Source organism: Epargyreus clarus, unplaced genomic scaffold, assembly GCF_041222505.1.
Source record: "Epargyreus clarus isolate Ecla_fem2 unplaced genomic scaffold, WU_Ecla_fem_2.2 ptg000019l, whole genome shotgun sequence".
Taxonomy (NCBI): domain Eukaryota; kingdom Metazoa; phylum Arthropoda; class Insecta; order Lepidoptera; family Hesperiidae; genus Epargyreus; species Epargyreus clarus.
This window is the reverse complement of record NW_027332227.1, coordinates 12,601,676-12,623,725: the sequence shown is the minus strand read 5'-3', so window position 1 is coordinate 12,623,725 and position 22,050 is coordinate 12,601,676.

Sequence of the window (22,050 nt, the reverse complement as noted above, 5' to 3'; positions counted from 1 at the left end):
TTTCAATTCATTGATTCAAATCTAATATATTTGTATAATAGACTTTTATTTTATTTCATCTCGTCTCATTTCGACTCGTACCGTATCGTCTCATATCGTCTCTTCACATTAAATTTCATAATATCCAAAAAACAGTAAGAGCTTTGATATTATGCCGCGAGTTCTTAGAACTATACTCAAGAAGAAGTTAGAGTGAAATTCAAATGGTTTTTATTTCAGTACGATCGTAAAGTCGATTCGTTCATTCGCAAGTCGACTGTGCGCTGCGTCGGACGTGTACGTGAGATGAATGCGTCCAGTTTGTTAGAATTGGCGTGTTATGGACCGAACAGATTTCAGATTGCTCACGTAGACAAGACAACGTGTTTCTAGAAGATATCGGAAATGGATTATATTGTCGAATAATTGGGTGGATATAGTAGAGCATATAGTTTTTTTTATTATAATTCTTTTATTATGAGAGTTTTAATCTACACAAATTTCAAATTCAATATTGGTCATAAAATATTTAGTATACCGTTTTTAGATTACTTAGTATCTAGATACTAAGTAGGTAGTTATTAAATAAGTAAGTTATTAACAATAGTCATTAAATAAGTACCTACGGTGTGTATTCTGTTTAAAATTGCAAATATTTTAATGTAATAATTTTTATTAATATTTAAAATGTCAACAATTTACTGAAGTGGACGAATTAGGGCGCAAACAAACACCATTAAGTTCAATACCATAAATGCGTACGTAGAATTACCACATCGGTACCACATCACATAAATTCGTACGTACCGCTAAATTTGCAAACCGCACGCGAATTCAGCACCTATTACCATTTACGCAAACACCACAATGGTTTGGTGTTGATTGCGAGCGGCGTAATTTTTAGTTGGAATCGCGCCACCCTCAAAAAACCTCCTATTCATTACCAAACAGGAATAAACACGGCAAGAGTAATAACTCGGAACGCACTACTGAGTTCCATTCGCTAGTTTAAATTTAATTACGAGGTTTAAGCAAAAAAGTCTGGCGCGGCTCCTCATACTAAATTGTAATCACCTCAAATTATGTATAGATTCCGTCTACCTATGTTTTCTTATGTTACTGGTAATATATAATTTATGTACGTTTATTCGACATTTTTTGTACAAAACACTTTTTATGAATACTGGTAAGTGCCCCTACTAGTCATTTTATCGAGAAGAGTATTTGATTTTTTTTGGCGACTTTTTGAATGGACCCCGATCCATTAAAAATAACAAGTTTTCAGTATTGCTGATCTAAATGGGTAAAAGTTAATTTAGTTGTTTTTATAACCACTTTGGTTTTTACGAGAGAATATAGTGAAAGGTCTGCTGATTAATGTTTGGTATAAGTAGTAATAAGTTATTCGTAAAGGTACGAGGCGAAGTGATTCTCTAAAAATATCTTAGGGCATCCAGCGTTCAAAATATATAAATATTTCAGTAGCGAGCGTCAATATTAGGGTTTGACCAATATTTACGGCTTGAGATTGCACTAGATTAATAAATTATCCTTTAGCAACGCTTCAGATATTATTATTAAATTGGATACAAAAAGATGTAACGGAAAAGTCAGAAGTTTTACCACATCATTGGTATATTTTATACGTCTTCAGGAAAACACATAAGAATCTAAAGTACATGTATAATAGTCAAAGACATTCGAAATCAAATGTATGATCATAAAAATCAAACAGCCCATTTTGTCTACATTATTCCTTTTTATCCCAAAAATACGAAGGTTACGGTAAAAGCCTTTGCAAAAACAATAAAGTGATTTCAGACGTATTGGGGTTTCATAGCCGAGAATTTATGTGACTATCAAGATATATTTTCAGGTCTCGTCCGTGAGATACGGAACTTATAGCGTCTTAGCTATGTGTTCTATAACATGAGGGTATAGTTGCCGTGTCCTGATTTCATGAATAGGCCAATATGAAGCATTCCAACTTCGTCCTCAAGGACAGCAATGCTTCCAAGGTAGATCTCAGGGGTGACTCCTGGGGACTGGGGATCATTACAGTTATAAAAACAGTGATATTCTAGTCCGAGACACGCATTGATTTTTCAAGGTTAAGTGAGTAGGTATTATAGATAAATTATTGCTTGCTATAACGGCGGGAACGGAAAAGGAAAACTTCGTGAAGAATCCTACACGCATAGGAGCTCTTAAAGATCTCAAAGGCGAACCAATTTACACATGACTATGGCCTGAGCCTGTTACTTTGAAAAGTCTCCTCTGTGACCATCAGAAACTGTTATCCATTAATATCTATGCCTAGCAGTAGAACAGCAATGGGTTAATGCGACGACGGTGATTTCATTATACATCAGAAAATTTATAATTATCTAAAGGTACTAAACAAAATATAAATCAATTGGCTTTTATTACTACACATAAAATAAACATAGTGATTGAGTGTAAACCGTTCATTCATATTTCTCTAGAAACACTAATTCCAGCTAACAAATTTACAACTAAACAGTAACAATTTATCGAATCAAGCCCATACTTGAATTTGGTACGCCAGCGGAATCAAATGGCGTAATTAAGTGGAAATGGTCAAAAACATAAACGTTTGCGCATTTATTGGGTACCTTGAAATACCTGTTTTATGTCTGCTGTATAAATGTCTTATTGGGTACCAAAAAGATCCTTTAAAGGTGGATCTTTTTTGGTGGAAATCTTCCAAAAGTATTCGGTGCTGTGGAAGCTACTCCGGTTTATGTGAGACTTTTACCTAATGAAACCCATACGGCGACCCTTTCATGTTGAGGTCTCCAGGATCTCTGATGGAACTCCACCGGAATCCTCTGAGCGCAGCGCCTCTACTGGGCTCTCCTCGGAGAGAGCTTGCGCTCATTCTGCGTCTTCTGGTGTTCACGACGGCATGCGACTATAAAAACAGTCCTCCCGCTGGATTTTCTGACTGGGTCGGTCGAGTCCTCTTACGGTTTCCAACCCGGGATGACTCGTTTTAGTCCCCTTTTACGACAGGCAGGAGATGTCGTAACTCTGATTTACTCCCGAGACTACAGGGACAAGATATATGGACCGAATCAAAACTTTGTAAGTAGCACCGAATTACATCGTATTATATGTTACAGTATCGAGAGCATATTCAATAAAGATCTAAGAGGTACAACTACAGATACCGGTCTAGTGCCAAAGTGCTAATAAATAAAGCGAAATAGGCTCGGAGATTCATTATAAAATAAATTCCAGAAACGGTTAAACTTGAAGCTCCATAAAACCTGTACATTATGAGTTATAGTAACGGCTGTATTTATCTGTAACTATAGGAGAATCATTATACTAATCAATACGAAATTGGTTTGAGCTTAATACCTAAAGCTCCTAATTCTCTGTATTAGCGATACTAACGTAATACTGTTCCGGATTCAATTCCCGGTCACAGAGAGTAAGTGATGCATTTAGGGTTTTGTCTCAGATTACTTTAATTGTGCAGTAATTATAATGTGTAGTTATGACACATGGAATCCTATAACCTGGACTAATCTCGCAGGAGTAATTAATATTTAATATTAAAAATTAAATATTAACAAATATAACAAAAAGTTGAAGTTTAGGAAATAAATAATTACTTTGTTTGACTTTTAGCCGAGTCTTAGGAGTAAATTTAAGTTTTGAAGACAAATTAATCAAACAAATTCCCGTAATACAGTGCAAATGACAGCACGAAGCAAGATGGGTGCATCCAAATGAATTTATTTCGCATTCGTGAGACTCGAAACCGACTTCGCGTTTCTACACAATTAAATTTAATTAATTCGAATAGTTCGCGCGTCGTGCGGGCTAATGGGTTGAACCTGTCTGCTTCCACAAAGGGTTGTAAATATAGGTGGGCGTAATGTACCCTAGCCAGCGATGTTATTAGTTGTAATCAAAACACACGGATTTTATTGCGGTGTTTCCAAAGTTATTTGCGACGCTTCTTGTTATTAAGCCTACAGATTTCGTTCGTTCGTATAAAATCTTGTAGTTAATGTATGTATGTTGTAACTATCTACTAAATAATTAACTTCGGGCGTAGTCAGGAGTTGTTTGGATGACCTTACTGGCTAAATATCATTTGCTGATCTACAGCAGATATTGTGAAGATACGCAAAATCGTCAATCCTGGTTATTAATCTTATCTTATTGGACTATTTGACACATTCTTTTACTTGTCATAGACCAAGTATCAGGTAAAGTATTAAAGTGGGTATATAGGTATTACAAGTAGTCATTAATTCAAAAGTTTGCGGATCACTACTAGTGCCGCTACGAATCATCAGTGGTCTTCGGATTACTGGCTCCGCAACACTGGATAGCCATCTTTATAATCTTGTCGCAAGGCTTAAGGACGGTTTCAAAATATCCAAAAAAAGCACTATAATTCCCCATCAATCCTAATTGAAGTAACGTAGAAAAGTTTACACCAAATCTCCCGCAGATGTAGAAAAATATTCAAGGTTAGCAGTGGGAATTCAAAATTATTGCAGCCGTAAAGATATTACAAATATACATATATAATTCGTTATTTACAACGAGTAACCAAAGAAGATTTACTCAAATAAACGAATACTTACAAAAGAGTATTTACCAAGAAAGCCATTTCATCTGTTTAACTGAAACTTTCCGAGACCTAGATTGCTTTTAATAAATTCCTTTAGCTTCGCCGAGAGCGGTTTGAAAATTAATATTTTTAATCGACGTCTAAATGGTTTTTTATCCCTTCATCTAAGGATATCATAATCAATTTATTTCTGACCGCCTGCTGAAATTCTGCTGAGCAATTTTTCTAAGTCTGAGATAGGCCTCCACTAAAAGAAAAATATAGCGATAAGCATTTTTTAATACTCATGAACTCTGATTACTTGTTTCCTTTTAAAATGAGAAGGATTTCGACCGTAGCTCACTATGATAGCCATTACGCAGATTTAGGATCAGTCATTTCAATCATGTATAATGATGATGACATCTTTCTTCACCGTTAAAACAAAGACTAACGATTTGTAATATAGACACTATGCGCTATGACATGGGGCTCTTCAAAAAAGGTGCAAAAAGAGCTCTCCTTCAAAGCCGGCGATGCATTGGCGACTCCTCTGGTGTTGCAAATGTCCATAGGCGACGTTGACTACTTTCCATCAGGTAGCACGCCTGCTTTATCGTCAGGTTCAAATATAAAAAAAAAAAAAAAAATATACATTCGAAAACAAGAGATTCGTGTCTGAAATTCAAATCACGAGCCCTTAAAGTAACATGTTGAATATTGTGGTCTTTTAAAACTTTTTCGCAAACTTAAAACATACCAGTTGTGAAGAAAAAAACATCTAATATGACTTTAAGATCGCGTTCGAAAATTAGCATTTTGTAGGCGTTTAAGAAAACATTTTACGCATATTCAGTGGATGGTGCTCGGTTCTAATGACGTTAGTGCATAATGTATCTCACGTAGATCTCACGTGGAGACGCTAAACGGTCGTAAAGCGACGCATGTTTTGCGACACTCCATCTCGACTTAATGAAGGCCACAAGGCTCAGTGGCGTTTGTGGGTGGAATGATATCGCTTCAGATTTACTGATAGATTGTGAGTGTTTATTGAAAATGGATAGAGTGCCTAGTATAAGATGAAGGAGATAGGAGAGTAATTAGGAATATATGTAAGTATGTAGTCGTAATTTAGATGTAGTATTTTAAAAGTAAGTTACTATGATGGAAACACATGTAAAATTATTGTGGAAGTATCATAACTCATCACCCATTTCTACAGTATAAAATGTATATATGCGTAGGTGGAGACACTTTTATGAGAATTTCATTACTAATCCTTAGTAATACATCTGACCTCAGGTAAAACATTAGTCCCATTTGTATTTTCAGGTACATCATTGCATATGATGACTGAAACCCATTCACATTTAAGGCCCTTCTGAAATGAACTTCACAAAAAGTACATTAAAAGCCCAGAATTGTGGATAAGGTACATTAAAAACCACAGCTGAAACTAAGTTAACCCACAAAAGCAGATTACACGTGAAACTGACACAGTGATGTACATTGCGTTAGTTACGTGAAGCCGCTAAACTGTCGTAAAGTGAAGTGTTTTGCGACACTTCGTCTTGACTTAATGAAGAGTGACTTAGCGGTTTAGAGCTTCCTACACTAAAGCGTATGGAGGCTAAAGTATTACAAGTACTAGATACATGTTGGTCGTGTTGTTGCTATTAAAGGTAACTTTATGGTTCAAGAGCAGTGACACTTCTATTATATATTGCTGCTTTATAGTACTGCTTTGATGCATGTAGGGAGCGGAGTTAAGAATATAAGGTATTTCAATTAGGCCAGCCCATTAGCGATTCACTTCAGCATACCTATCCTATTGGAGGTCTGAACGGTGCAAAACGTTGGAAGGCTGATAACAATTGAGGAGGAACTTTCACTATTGATAATCAAGCGAAAAATTATGCAATATCAACACAAGTTATTTCCCGACCAGGAAAAAAGAAGATAACGGAAATTTATTAGATTCAAACGATATAGTGCAAGTGGAACTGGCAATAAGAAGTACGCTAACAATATGAAGTCCTGGTTTTCATTGATGGAATGGGCATTGCATACCAGAAAATGAATATCAATTAACAAAGTGTTGTTCAAGATTACTGTTGTAGAATTCCAAGAAGCTTGCGTCGAAAATAAAGGAGCATTTACTGAAAATTTCATACGATATCCATTTCGTTCGACCGCCACACACGTTGCCAGTAAAGGTGTATTTTTAATCTACTTCCCGTTCGTACCTGCCTTATATTTTCTTTACAGCTAAAAGATATTAAGTCTAAAATAAAAGTAACCTGCTGGTGTGCGTTTATTTTTATATTGCTTTCAAGTCTGGAGGATTTAAAGCGAAATATAGATATCTCCATACTTTTCTGTTTAGACTTTTAAAGAGCTCAGACTTCTTAAGTTTCACTGGATCTTAGATTGAGATACTTTGTTGAAAATCAGACAAAATCACTAAAACTATTCAATGTGACAGATATTTTAAGTTTTTATTAGATATTTTAAGTAAGTTTTTATTTTTATGATTACAATTATTTTATGAAATTGTCGCTTACGATTATGTAAACTATCTAATGCTAAGCGATACATAATACTCGAGAACTTCATAAGAAATACCTAAAAACTAAGTTGAAACACCTCACACACTTTTAAATATTTGCCTTAAAAACCCTCTGAACCAAACCACGGTAGTTCTTAACACTGAAGAATAGAATACAATACTATCTATTTGCACTACTGACAAACCACCAGATGTCCTATCTACCGTACCGTACCGTATCATAATGCCATACCGTAAATATAATGGTAAAGGTAAATTAGTCTGTAAAATAAACTGATGTTCAGTGATGTTACAATTCCAACCGGTCTGGATGCAGTCGGAAGATATTATCAGGGCAGTGGAAAGCGCCGGAAAATTGAACTGTGCATTATGTTTTATTCATGTTATCACAGAAAACCGAGCTCACGTGATGTAACGGACACCATACTTTTAATACGAGGTTAATAAAAGCAGTATTTTGACTTGCCGTACTCTAGTTTGAAGGTTTTGAAGGTGGTAGAACCCTTTGTGGTTCGACTCCGGCGGCACCACCGCCACACCTATTTTTACCTAATAACAGCAGTGTTAGGCGCTCCTGTGTTCCGGTTTGAAGGGTGTGGTAAGGGAAACAGACTTTTCCGAGGCGTTCCAGCTTAGTCCTCAGGGGTACCGGCGCATCTGTGGCCAACCTCAGGTAGGAATATCTAATCCTATCTGGTGTTGATTACAGATGTCCATGGGCGGCAGTAGCCACTTACCATCAGGTGGACTGCATGCTCGTCTGCTACTCTTATATTATAAAAAAAAGTTTGAAGGATATAGAAAGGAAGACATTTATCCGAGGCCTTCCGACTTAGTTCTCAAGGGTAGCGATGTATCTGTGGCCGACTTTACGGAGTACGTCACGGTTGAGGAAGATTCCAACGTCATCACTGCCATATCTTTTTCTATAGTGTATCATATAATGCAATGACATGAAACGGAATGAAATAGAAAGGATCAGAGTGGAAATAAATGGAACGAAATAAATAATACTTAAAACTCGTCCAAAGACTTAAAACAACAATTTCAATTCAAGATAACCGAATTAAGGTCTCACTGTTAAAATAATAATCTCTTCCAGATAAACTCTGCTTAGGTAAGAGGAAAATCAGGAGTGACACCACATGTTTTATAACACAGAGTTTCAAAAACCCACGACGCAGTCAGAAGACATCAACGGGGCAGAGCAACGCAGCGGAAAATTGAACTGCGTTTTCATATTTTATTCATGACATGCAGTGTTAGTGTTTTATCGAAATTTTGTTGACAACTTTTAAATTAATATATGATACTTAATAAGAATAAACACATAAAGATAGCTCAATTATCTATTATTAGTCACGCTCTAGAGGTTTGGGATCCCTTATCAGGTATACATTTCTACATTTCTAATATTAAAGGTAATGCAACCTTTATATGTACCCTTTTCGGTGGTACCAATGAGTGGTATTATTATTAATTATATTTATTATATAGCGTTGAAACAAATCAAACAGCAAAAACTGTGTGAATGGTTTCGTAAGAGAGATAGGTATATTTATCCGATTCATTCCAACATGATCATCAGGGGTAGCAAGGCATTTGCGGTTGACTTCAGCAGATACTCCAATACTATTTTTGATTGATCACAATAGTTTACTAATCATGCGGACTGCAAACTTTTGTAGTAGGTACTTCAATTTCATAAAAAATCAACTACATATTTGATTAACGAAAAATATTTCCCAAAATTGGTCACAATGCACGAACATAATGTTGTCAAAAGACATTAGTATGCGTTATGCTTTATTCATGACGTCACAGTGGAGTATTGCAATGTTACCAGTATTTTGTGTACCAATTGTAATTCCAACGAGAATAGATGTTTTGCATTCGCTATGAACTCGGTTTGAGGTTTTCGACTGTTTTAATTTAGTGCATATTCACTTGTTGCACTACGATCCGGAGAACTACTAATTCATACAACTAAAATTCTTCAAGTTATTACTACTATCTATCAATAGATTTTCAAAGACTAGTTAACTTTAACAGCTAATAATGAATGATTAATCCTTTAAAATAAAAATATTTGTGGACATAACATCCCTATATAAAATTAGGTACGTAGCATAATTTCTTTAAATTACATTGAGCGATATTTAAAAAACATACATATAATATAAGATTTCTTATTTAATATTGCACTCGCACATGGAGGCTTCCGTACCACCAAATGTTCATTATTTTTTACTAATTTTTATTCATTTTATTATTTTCAACAATAGTTAGTTATATGACACAAAAATAGATGGCGTTGGAGTGATGATGAATGATACGTTAACAACGTTTAATAAAATTAAAATAACTATATTAAAATATGTTTTATGGTTCTTATTTGTATTTATTATACCAGTTATAGTAAACGGCTTGTAAAAATTTCGACCGTCTCCTAGTACGGTTTAACAGTTACATCGTAAAATGAAAATACCGGATTGTTGTATAAGGACCCCTTTTAATATTCAACTTTATTTTATTTTTAGTATTTGTTGTTATAGCGGCCACCGTTATGCATCCTCTGTAAAAGAATCATGTGTCTATCTATTACGGTTCCGGAGATATAGACCTGTGACCGACGAACAGACAGCGAAGTCTTAGTAATAGGGTTCCGTTTTTACCCTTTGGGTGCGGAACCCTAAAAAAGAAAATAAATAAAAGAAAAGTTCACCCTATCACAAAATCAGTTCAGTCTTCTACATAAAGAGTTAATTTCTTTTAGTAGGACAAAAAGTAAGACTTCACCAATAAAGATACGTCTTAACTTATACAAGAACATATTTGTAATAAATATATCATACCTAGTTTAGTAAAAACCTCTCACTAGGCTAGGTTGTTATGCCCGGGGAGCGACCATGCTATGACAATCGGAGCTTGTATTCAACAAGATGTTGAGAAAACTTCTATAGCGTTATTCAGAAGAGCTATCTCTTCGTGAGTTGAGTGCTATCACTTCGTGAGAGTGAGAAGTGTCTGTAGTCTACGCTCTACGCTTGTATTTTATTCCGTGTCAGTAAAACCGCTACCTTAAACAAATGGTTGATATTGAGGTGCGAAATTTCAGCACTCCTCATTGGATTCACAAATGGTGTAAATTTGTATCAGCCAATGCATTATTGAACTATTTGCCTTGAATATGTTCGTGGGAAATTAAGGCATCGCAAACATTTCGGATTGTTCCAGTAATATGACTGCATGGATTTGATTATGTTTGGACGATCACAAATTTTGTATAAATTTGGCCATACTACAGCAATCACCATACTGACCTGTCACGTAAAGTAGCGGGCCCGATCGAAATGTTTTTTTCTGATTTTGGTTTGGGTGTTTGTGATTTCATTGATTGTTTGTGTTTCTTATTTCAAGACAGTAATATATTTAGAAAATTCATTTGAATTTTCTAAATATATGAAAATTCATTTAATTTATATTTATAAATGATAGCTTAAATAAAAGTGGCATGTTGTTATGTAATGACAGCTCATCAATACTGCCTTTACAATAACGACCTTATCTATCAAATAATTTATCCAATTTTTCGAAATCTATCAAAAAACGAAAAATATAATTATGAAGAAATTGTTAAATATCTGTCTTTAGTACGCAAAACATTAGACATATTGACTATTTATTAATAAAGGGCATATGTAAATATCAAAAAAAATGTAAACCATACGAGCACCTACGAAGCTTCTTGCATCCCGTCTTCTTTGTACACATAAACCTACCCACTCACATCACATCATGTCATTCAAATAGAACTTCGAAGTTTAAATAGTCATAAGTAGCCGATAAGTTGAAGTCGCCTTGTATTTTTATTGGCAGTTGTTGAATGTAACTGACTTTGAATGACCAATTGAGTATGTTAAAAATCAATAGAGTCGGAAGCAGTAGTAAATGTCAAATAAATGGAGGGTTTTTCATGTACAGTGGTTTAAGTAAAATCTTTTACGGAATATGCGTGATCATAAGCCACTAAAATATTTTTGTTACTTTAATAAAACTAGTCAAACTATGTATAGTATATACAATTCATAACGTTTATCGTAGTCAGAAGTAGTGTGAAGAAAACTAGAAATTAATGCTTGAATAGCCACAGATAATGTCACTTTGGTATATTTCACGTACGCTTAATTAATGGTTTTAGTCAGTAAACGGAGAAGATTAACAAATTAGCCGTATATTCTGTGTCCGTTCTTAATTGTTGTAGCACTAATAGAAGAATCAACTTTAGAGGCCTTTGAAAATTTACAAACGTCTAAATAATAAGATAATGATACGATTTAATGTAAATACAGCAATATTAATATTATACGTAAAGGTATCAAACGTTTCTAGAACTATAAATATAGAAACCTAAAATGTTACTTCAAAAATGTCAACGCGCGGCACCGGCTCTCATATATCACGTGGATTTATACCCACCTCTGCTCCTTCCTCGATTTCCACGTAACACCTTAATTTAATATTAAATTTTGCTCTTTCCCTCCCAAGAGCAGATGTCTTTACACTTTTGTTATTCATATTTCACTTCCACGCATTAACGCTCAGCGAGTGAACTTCCATACTCTTGGTTTGTGTCGAAATATTTACATTTGAGAGGAACAAATATAAACAGGTATCTGGAACTAAATGCTTGGATTTCATTCACTTTGACAAATATTTTACGTGTTCTCAAAGGGTGTCATATATTAAGTATCTATTTTATTCGTGTGCTGTTGTGTAAAGTTAATCGTCTGTTTCGCTAATTACTTCTTGTGTTTCATTAAAAACATAAATGGAAAATAATTATTTCCTATAATTTAGTTTGAATTTACCAATTCATTGAATTTAACTAATTTATGTTAACTAAACTACAATTAGGGTCAAGCGAACCACTTCATAAACGCTGCCATCGGCACTAAATTTGTGAATTCACTGGAATCAATTACCTAGTTTCTACTGCATTGAATCGCCTTGTTAAATTGAGCGTTCAATTTAATTGTTTAGAACAACTCCCTGTCTTATAATTTAGGTCATCCGGTCGTTACCGATACCATTGTTAAGTTTTATTGGTTTTGAAAATAAACATTTCACGGTCTGTAGCACTACCATGAGTTTACAAAAGTATTACTCGCTAGCGACTGCGTAAAATAAATGTATGAAAAATTGTACAGCGCCTCTGGTGGTTACTCGTAGAACTTAATTCCGTAGTGTGAGCCACTCGTAACGTAAAAAACCTATCGAAATCAAATCGCTAGCGAATGTCATTATGATCTATTGCCATACAAATTCGGTCCCATGAGTCATTAATTTGACAGACGTTGTCAAGAAATACCGTAACGATAGTAGTTATGTTATTCACTAGCAAAATGACAATAGTTTTCTATTTACAATTTCTATAGTGGCGTTTCTATGTCAACTCATGGTAGTGCTACTGGCGAGCTTTTGATACTTCAGCACGTCAAAGTCTATCGTTTTACCGACGTGTCTGTCGTAGAATTCGGTGATTTATCTAGTGTTATCGATTTTAAGGCAGAACTAGTCAAGCTTTTTTGAAAGCATTAAAGTTCCTTGCCTCATAGATATATTACCACTTGCGTCGAAATCAAATTTTATGCGTCTCACCAAAATTATGATAAAATAATTAAATAATTGGTACATAACAATATGTTTCCTTTACATAGCAGAATATGTTTTGATTTGCGCGTAGATAAAATTATAAATGGTAACTAAACGTGAAAGCAGAGTTGAAAGCAAAGCCTTGGATCACGATTGGTATCACATGATATTCTAATTTAGGATACTATTCAAATTAACTGTACATTTCAAAGATATCATGATGACGCTGCTGCGAATTATTCATTGCACAATTTATAGTCGCTTGGATCTATTTGATAAACATCAAATCATCTTGATGGCTCTGAATTATTCTGTCAAGGAAGACCGTTTTGTACGTCTCTAGAATTTAAGCTCTGGCGAATAATACATTTGTTAGTGTCTTTATTGAGGTTAAAGTTTTATATACGTATCGAATACATCGAGTTTTGAAGATGTTTAGTGTTACACAAATGTATTCCTTTTGCAGTTTTTTTATATTATAGGTGCATCAGAGTACTATGATGTCCATCTGATGGTAAATGGTTACTACTGCTGTAACTAAGTCCAAATAAGACTAGATTCCTACATAACGTCAGCCACAGATGTGCCGCCTATGATGACCAGTTTGAGGAGACTCGGAAAAATTAAGTCCCTTACCACACCTTTCAAACCGGAACACAACAGCGCTTAACACTGCTGTTATAAGGCAAAAATATATAGGCTGTTATAACTCTACCACCTTTATGCCATAGTCGGATAAACAGACTATTTGATAATAGTAAAGGTATTAAAGCACACACTTCGAGATGTAATTCCAGTAATAAATAAAGCGGAGAAATCGTAAACTTGTACACTAAATTCATTGTTATCACCGTTTAACCCATTCCATGGTGAAGTTACGGACCGGAGACGTAAAGTACTTTGAGTGATTTGGGTTAGGGTTACCTGTGGGACTCGCATACAGATTAAATATAATAATATATTTTGGCCGCCTAATGAGATTTGAACTTAACTTTAGTGACATAAGGGACAAAAGTACCATGTGGTACGGATTTCGATATATACGTTTTTGGTCCAGAGTTCAAGTCTACGATACAGTTTTCATACCTATGTTTTTTCGAATTTGTGTTGATATATAATCAACATAAATTCGTAATTAAAAAAGTTAATATAAAACATACAAGTATCTTTAAGTAGCATGTACTAAAATAGTTACTCATATCGCGTGAAAATATCATGACCACGTAAAATGAATATACGAATAAAATAATGGATTGAAATAGGTAGATACTTTAATTCTGTATTTAGGATCACAACTTAACATAACGTAATGTACTCTTTACTTTCATTTCACACAGATCATTCTATTGAAGTTCTAAATGCAGAAAACATAATTATTTTTAGTAGCTTTATTTCATCATACAACAATCTATCATTTGAAGGTGGTAGAACCCTTTGTGGTTCGACTCTGGCGGCACCACTGCCACACCTTTTTCTGCCTTATAACAGCAGCGTTAAGGGCTGCTGTGTTCTGGTTTGAAGGGTGTGGTAAGGGAGGCATACTTTTACGAGGCGTTCCAGCTTAGTCATCAGGGGTAGCAGCGCATCTGTGGCCGACCTCAAGTAGGAATATCTAATCCTATCTGGGGTTGATTACAGATGCCCGTGGGCGGCAGTAAACACTTACCATCAGGTGGACTGCATGCTCGTCTGCTACTCCTACTACTACTATATATTATTATTATTTATCAATCCTTCATTACAATAGAGAGCATAAGACACTTATTACTTAATCCTTTTTGCAATCATTTTTCAAAAATACAATAAATTTGCAAATTTTAATAGTATATATATTAACTATACAAATAACTCACAATATCCACATACAATTTCGACATTTATTAACGTAAAGCAAACACTTATAGCCGTATTTACGCAACTTAAGATTAATCTGTTCTCAACGTTCACAAATACCTTATTTATGGAGCGAGACTTAATGTACTGACTCCGTCGATTTGTATGAAAGAATCCATTTATTTACAGCATTAAAGGATTTTAAAACAGACTCAGCGTAAAATTCAATATTGAAAAAGGCAAGCGAGTTGCATTTTAATCAAAACGGCATTAGTATAATCGCATAGGAATGTGCGTGACGCAGCACTGACACACTGATTCTTTGTTTGACGAGCTTTAGAACTGTTATACCAGAAAAAATACCATCACAAGTTATTCCGTTTGTTACGCTTTCATGGCGAAGCTAATTAATGAATATTGATACAATTTTACAAGGTCATAGCTTAAGTCGTGATGAAGCGCATAGCCTACATCTTGACGGAATGAAAATGGTTGGAATATAGATGAAATTTAGTCAGTCAGTCAATGTCAGAGGTATAACTACTACATATGCTAATAATAATTTTGTTCAATGTGTTTTACCACATTTTAATATAATGTCGAAAAAATCCAAACAAGTCATTCATGTATAAAGAGTGAACACGAAAAAATATTAATATATTTTGCCTAATGCTTCAGTTGTCTGATACACTTAATAAGACACTACAAAATTATGATATGGCTAGTTTTTAATATTACGAATACAAAAATAAATATTTCATAAAACATTAAAGCTGTTCACAGGCAATTCCCGTGTGTATCAAAAGGATAGGGAGGCGCATTGTTGATTATAACTTCTATCGCCCTAAATAGGGGAACTGTACATTCCGAAATTGAAAACTATGTTTGTACGTGTGTAATACTCATCTTTCATTAATGCGCCAGTCTGTTCCTAAAATACGCCTCACAAAGCTACCAAAACACGCGTTTTTCCATTGACGGAGATTTCCAAAATGACTGATGATTGAAGTGTTTCAATCCGTACCTGCGTATTGCAGTCTGAATAGATCCATTACATACGTAGTACAATACCTATACCAGTTATAAAGTCATGATTGAATTTTGGAATATGATTGAATATTTTGGTTATATTTTATATGATAGGTTAGTGCTGGTGCACATTCTAAATATCTTATATTTAACTTTAAATTGTAATGTATGACGTCACTACACTAGTATCTCACACATTTTGGAGTTCCATGTTCGAAATCAAGACATGTGTTAATCCCCTCGTTCGCCTGCGGATACCACGTCGCCATACCTTTTCGCTCTCACAACATACTTTTGTATCATAACAATATTACTTTACTACACCCTTCAAACCAGAACTCAGCAACATTATATAGATGCTAAGGGAAAAACTAGTATAGCGCCTATATAGTAGAAGTTAGGCCTTTAAAATCGAAATCAAAATACGCCGTACGTAAAAGATATCTCGTCCCACTCATTTAATTTAAAAATACAACCTCCATAACTTTCGACGCTTGTTCGTTTTGTTTCGCTTAAATCAAATTCAAAAATCGTTATTAACTGATACGCCATTTTCATGCAAATTAATCCGAAAAGCGTCAACGTATTGGACGTACGTATGTTTATTAAAAATCCAACGCGCTTTTCACAAATCGCCATATCAAAGGGGGTTTAATCAGAGTTACAAATTCAATTTACGAAGCTGGTACGATTGGGGGACGGTATCGGAATAATTTGCATAGTTATTATAAACATGGGTCAGTCCTGCATAAACTGTGGCCGATGACAGCTCCCGTCTCCCAAATGCAAATAGTACATTCAACTAAAGAAAATAGAAAGGGCTTGGACGGACTTGTTTTCGTTGAGTGTGATTCTTGGGAATTGCGATAGAAAAGATTGGGTTTGAGAGTTTAAGTAGATTTTTGTTACTGATGAGGATTTTAAATTAATACTTAAAAGTAAATTACAGTACCATAAATTGTGATTTTGTTATAGCCTTATACCTTTCCAATGTGGTTACATTTTGCTTTGTATTTTATATGGTAATTAAATATCCAACAGAGAAAATCAAATGTTTAAACCTTGTATTTTGTTCGGCTACTAAACGTAAATGAAATTAATAAATAGGTACTTAAAGTTAAGTACTTAATAAAAAAAATCTATCAGCTGTATAAAATAAAAATGTTAGCGCCACCAAAGACTTAAAACATAAGCATGTTCGATGAACTATATATTTAGTCAGTTTAAATAAATCGTACATACAAACAGCTAAGCAAATATTATTTCCTAAGCTAAATATCCTTTCCAGTCGCTTTAACTCCACGCGCGAAATATGGTTTACAAGCATTTCAGGTAAACAAGACCAATTCAAGCAGAGCCGCGATTATCCTTTCAATCACCCCTTTATCTATTATTATCTGATATATACGAGGGGGGAGGGAGGTCTAATACTGGTTATCAAAGCGAGTACAGTCTGAGAGCCCGGCTTTGTGCCGTATAATCGGATGCGGAAGACGGTGGTGATTGACATTCTATTTCACACGACAAATGTTTATTTTAAGCTTAAATAACTGGAAATATTTTCCATGCATTTCCCGTGCTATTGAATTCGAAACTCTGATATTGTCATGTAAATGTATGTATGTAAAGGAATTTCAATGTTAATACAACTGTTATTACTTGATTCGCTTTGTTAATAAGTTATTATTGCAATTATATAATTGGTTGCAGTTGAAAAACATATATTTGACGAATATTTGATTCGCAGAAAATGTCAGATCATAAGATAAAGTTTTATCTTCCAATATTTCGAATTCACATATTTATATAATAAAACTCTCTTTAACCGATACATAACGTACACATTAATCCAGTAGGTCTAGAAAAAGTTTTCCTTATATAACGTTTACTAAGAAAGTTATCCCTTACGAGCACTATATAGGGATCGAAATGTCGAAACGATAAATTAATTAAAAATGATAGCGCATGGCATAAATACGTGAAATCGATAAGGATTAGTCGAATGCGCCATGGAATTCATATAGGTGGCGATTGACAAATGACCCCTCGTGCATCTCTAAATCTGTGACGTACAGGAGAAAACTGTAGTTAATTATCCTAACGAGTACTATATATGCGAATGTGAATTCGTTTGTTTAGCCATGACCCGATGTCATAGCATATATCTAAGTTGTATATATTATGAATATATGTATATATATATTATGTATATATAGAAGTTATGTTCAAGTTCCCTTGTAATTAGAGCACTGTCCAAATTAAAATTTTCCGTTGACTAACATCACTGACAAGCTAACAAGGATGCTAATAAGCAAACATGCCTATATGCAACAATTATTAAGCATATTTTTTCAATTGATAAATAATTACTCAACTCAATTAAAGAGGAACAATATTTAAGTACAATAGCCATTTTAATTCGCATACTTCTCAATTTGGTGGTGCAATAAAACAGAGTAATTTACATGGAGAGAGTACACGAGTAAAATATTGACGATCCCCATCCATCTCCCACTGATTTATTGCACATGCAAATCCACAATTTACACTACAACGTGCAATCAATGTCTTTCATCCCAATTGTACCGTATTGTTAATACACTGTTGCAAATATTATAAAGTATAAATATATCTATATCGTACACTGTTGATTGTAATGAAAAATGTAATAGCTCATACGTGAATAATAATAACTAACTAGAACTAAGACTAAGTAAAATTGATTTCTTATCAATTTATGTTGTTATTATTAGCTACTTAGCCCAATACAAACCCGTTATTAATTTAGCTCTAAGATTTTTTTTCTTTTTTAAACCGTATCTGTATAGTGAGTGGGTATTTGCAAAAGATGCAAATACGAGTGCACATCTATAAATCTATACTACATTTTAGGATAGAAAACTGAAATCATAATTTATATCATCATTCTTGGCCGGAAATCGAAACCGGACACTGCGTGTCAGACCAGTACAAGTGATCGCTGCGCCACGCTGGTAATCAATTAATTCTCAGTTAATTCATTTAAATATATAAATATTTAAGTTAATCATATTAATTAATCCGAAATGTATACAGGAACGAAATCAAATTCACAACATTAATTTATTTAAATTATACAATTAATTATTTTGTTAATAATAAATGTTATGCAACAGACAGTGGGCAACTACTGCGCAGTGAACGCAATACCAAAATTAAACTATGGGAGAATATACCATGGGAGGGAAAGTAAATGTGACAATGACAGAGATCGCCCTCAGGAAACGTATAGCTGGATTACGAATCCCTCATTGATTTACGGCTCGTGCGAATCCACAGTTTACACGTGCGGGGTGGGATGAGATCTAATCGGTTATTAGGATGTCCCTTTGTATTTCATACGAATATTACCTAAGATCTTAAAAAAGTTTTAAAGGTCCGCAAAAAAAAAATATGTCACTGTATAGGATTTCAGGATTCAAATGAGATGATGCTATTTTCTTAATGACAAATTACTTTGTTAATTCAGCGAGGTACTGCTGCTTAACCGACTGTTAATAAATTTTAGTGTATAAATGGACGTATACATTTAGTATTTGCTAGTATTGTATTTAAACATGTATTTTTATGTCACTCAATAAAAAGTGCTGCTTTATATTTGTCAGGATATTTTTTCATATGATTTTATGTCTTAATTCTAGAAAACCGACCAACCACAATAATGTATAGCATATACCACAATTATGGATACCTTACTAAAATATTACAGAATTCCTTATATAAACAATTCAGTTTGCCTACAAACGATTTCTCAAATCTTGTTTATATTTCTTTCGAAACAAATACGTATTATAGAGAGATTAGAAGCACGTGACATCAGAAACCCACTTTTCGGAAACCAGGAGGCGTGACAGAAGTCGCCCGAGGCGGTAACGTATTGCCTCGCTCGACCCGACGCTAATTTATTGCGATAACGTGGACTGATTGTCACGGGAGTTATACCATGTTATGGACCAGTGACGTCACAATCACGGTGTTTTAGTGTCACTGTGTCAGTACATCGTTATTTATTCCAAGGTTAACAACAAAAAACAACACTTATAAGTTGCATATCACTAATATCCATTTTTGTACTATAGAGAAATAGTAAACAAGCATGCAGTCCATCTAATGGTTAAGTTAAGTTGAGCGATTAGGTTGGAATGTGGAGCTCATCGAAACCAAAGTATGTCTATTGTCTAATTTGAGGACCATTACTCATTATATTATCGTTATTAAATTGACGAGTGATGAATGCATTCGAATGATTTATATATGTAACTGAATGTCCAACTGTCTGCAATTAACAGTAGCTGCTGATAATTGTAAGAACTACACACACATATAATTAATTTAAAAACCTTAAGGCAATATTCACTGTTAAATTAAAGAAATATATTAATCAATAAATCAAACAATGAATTATATTTTATCATTAACTAAATATTCTATACAACCAAAAATATTAGCATACAACAAAACAGAACATGTGCAAATTGACAGTTACTCTCCCCTCCTGATATACGATGAGTGCAAATCCACAATTTGGATAATGCGAGATCTTATCATCATTATCGATGATAAGCAAAGGGTCTGTGAACGGAGAATTGAGGAAGGATAAATTAAGCATAATTAGTAAGCAGAGATAAGCTTCCTCACACCGCTACAAGCTTTACCTACTTACATTTATTGCTGATAGTGTTCTTGATAACCAGTTTGTCGAATTGGCCATACAAAGTATGATCTCTGGCCAGGCTAGATGATCAAGCCTTAGCTTATTATACGTAATTGTATATAATGTAAAATACCCCTACGATTTGTACAGATAAAATAAAAATAAATAATATGACAACAAAATTCAGTAAAAACCTGGTACAAAGTTAAAATAGTGTTCGATAGTTACTAAATATCATACCCATTTTTTATGTTTCGACAAGTTTATAGGCTATGAATGCTATGATGATGACAACATTGGACAGCAATCGCTTAACCTTAGTGGAGAACTTGTAAATAAGTTTCAAACATAGAAAATGGATTTTTAGGAGGAAACGCATGATTGGCATTAACCACTTCGTCCTAAAAAGCGAGGAAACAGTACTTATTGTAGTATAAACCAGAAATAAGTTTAAGATGACACCTGCGCAAACGAAATACCGGAAGGTTTAATACTTTTAAGTTCAGAATGGTAGAAACCTCAATATTATTTAAGTCAGTGAGATGCACTAATAAGTTATCATTAACAAATAAAATACTACTAGAATAATACTATAAATAAACCAAATCATATTTATATAAACAACGTGACCTTCCTCACCGCATTGTTTATTTAGCCTTAATCCTGCGGCTAAGCCGTATCGACCTGTCTTTGTAGCGGATAGAGGACGGACTATAAATAACTGTAAATTCTAATATAAGTGTTGTATTTAATTTCGTTTCTCGGTGTATCTTTCTTAATTTCTATCTATGTACAATGTACATTGTACATGTTGTATAAATATTTTTGTAGCGTTAAAATTATACAAGTAAACGTTAAAAATATCATTCATATTACTATTACATACATATGATCACATGTGAATCATTTATTTAAATCTAAATAGTAAATACCATAGACCGGGGGCAAGAAACTGTCATATGTGATCGCTGGCATAATGTAGTAGGAACAAGAAATTGCACTCCGACGCTCATTAGAGTTTGAAAGCTTGTTGTTTGCCTGTTTATACAATAAGGTATCGGTTTCACTGTAAAGAGGACGCTATTCACTATATTTATCAATTAATAGCTCTAATTTAGAACGTATTTAAGTTATTTTAGGTAAAAATAAATATTTGTAATATTTTTCGTATAAAAAGTAATAATTTCAAATCTTGCCATACTAAAAGAAACTGACACTATTTCACCGCACCTACACTGTAAAGTGATATTGAATATCAAATACAGTTATTATACAATTACCAATTTTGTTATCGATTCGGATACTAATGGCAGCTACCTATCTATGTATGCTACCTACTATACATACGTACTGAGCAAATCTGCAAACATATTTGTCCTAAATATTCCTAATAGTTGCAACCAGTACGAGAATAAAATAATTATGAATATATTGTTAATATTAAAAAAATATATATAAATAAGATAAATAAAATGATTGCAAAAAATAAGAAGCATTTTTCTAAATACAATAATATAGTCCGCGTAAAACGGCTAGTCCGCTCTGAATATTGAAATGAATCCCGTCGCCATAGCAAATTGTGTAACTACACCTGCTTGCAACAACTTCAGAGGGGACTAGCAGTTTGGCGCGGACTATATTACTCCAATAGTAAAGCTTAAAATAGCATGAAATCAAACCCCAGCCTTTCCAAGT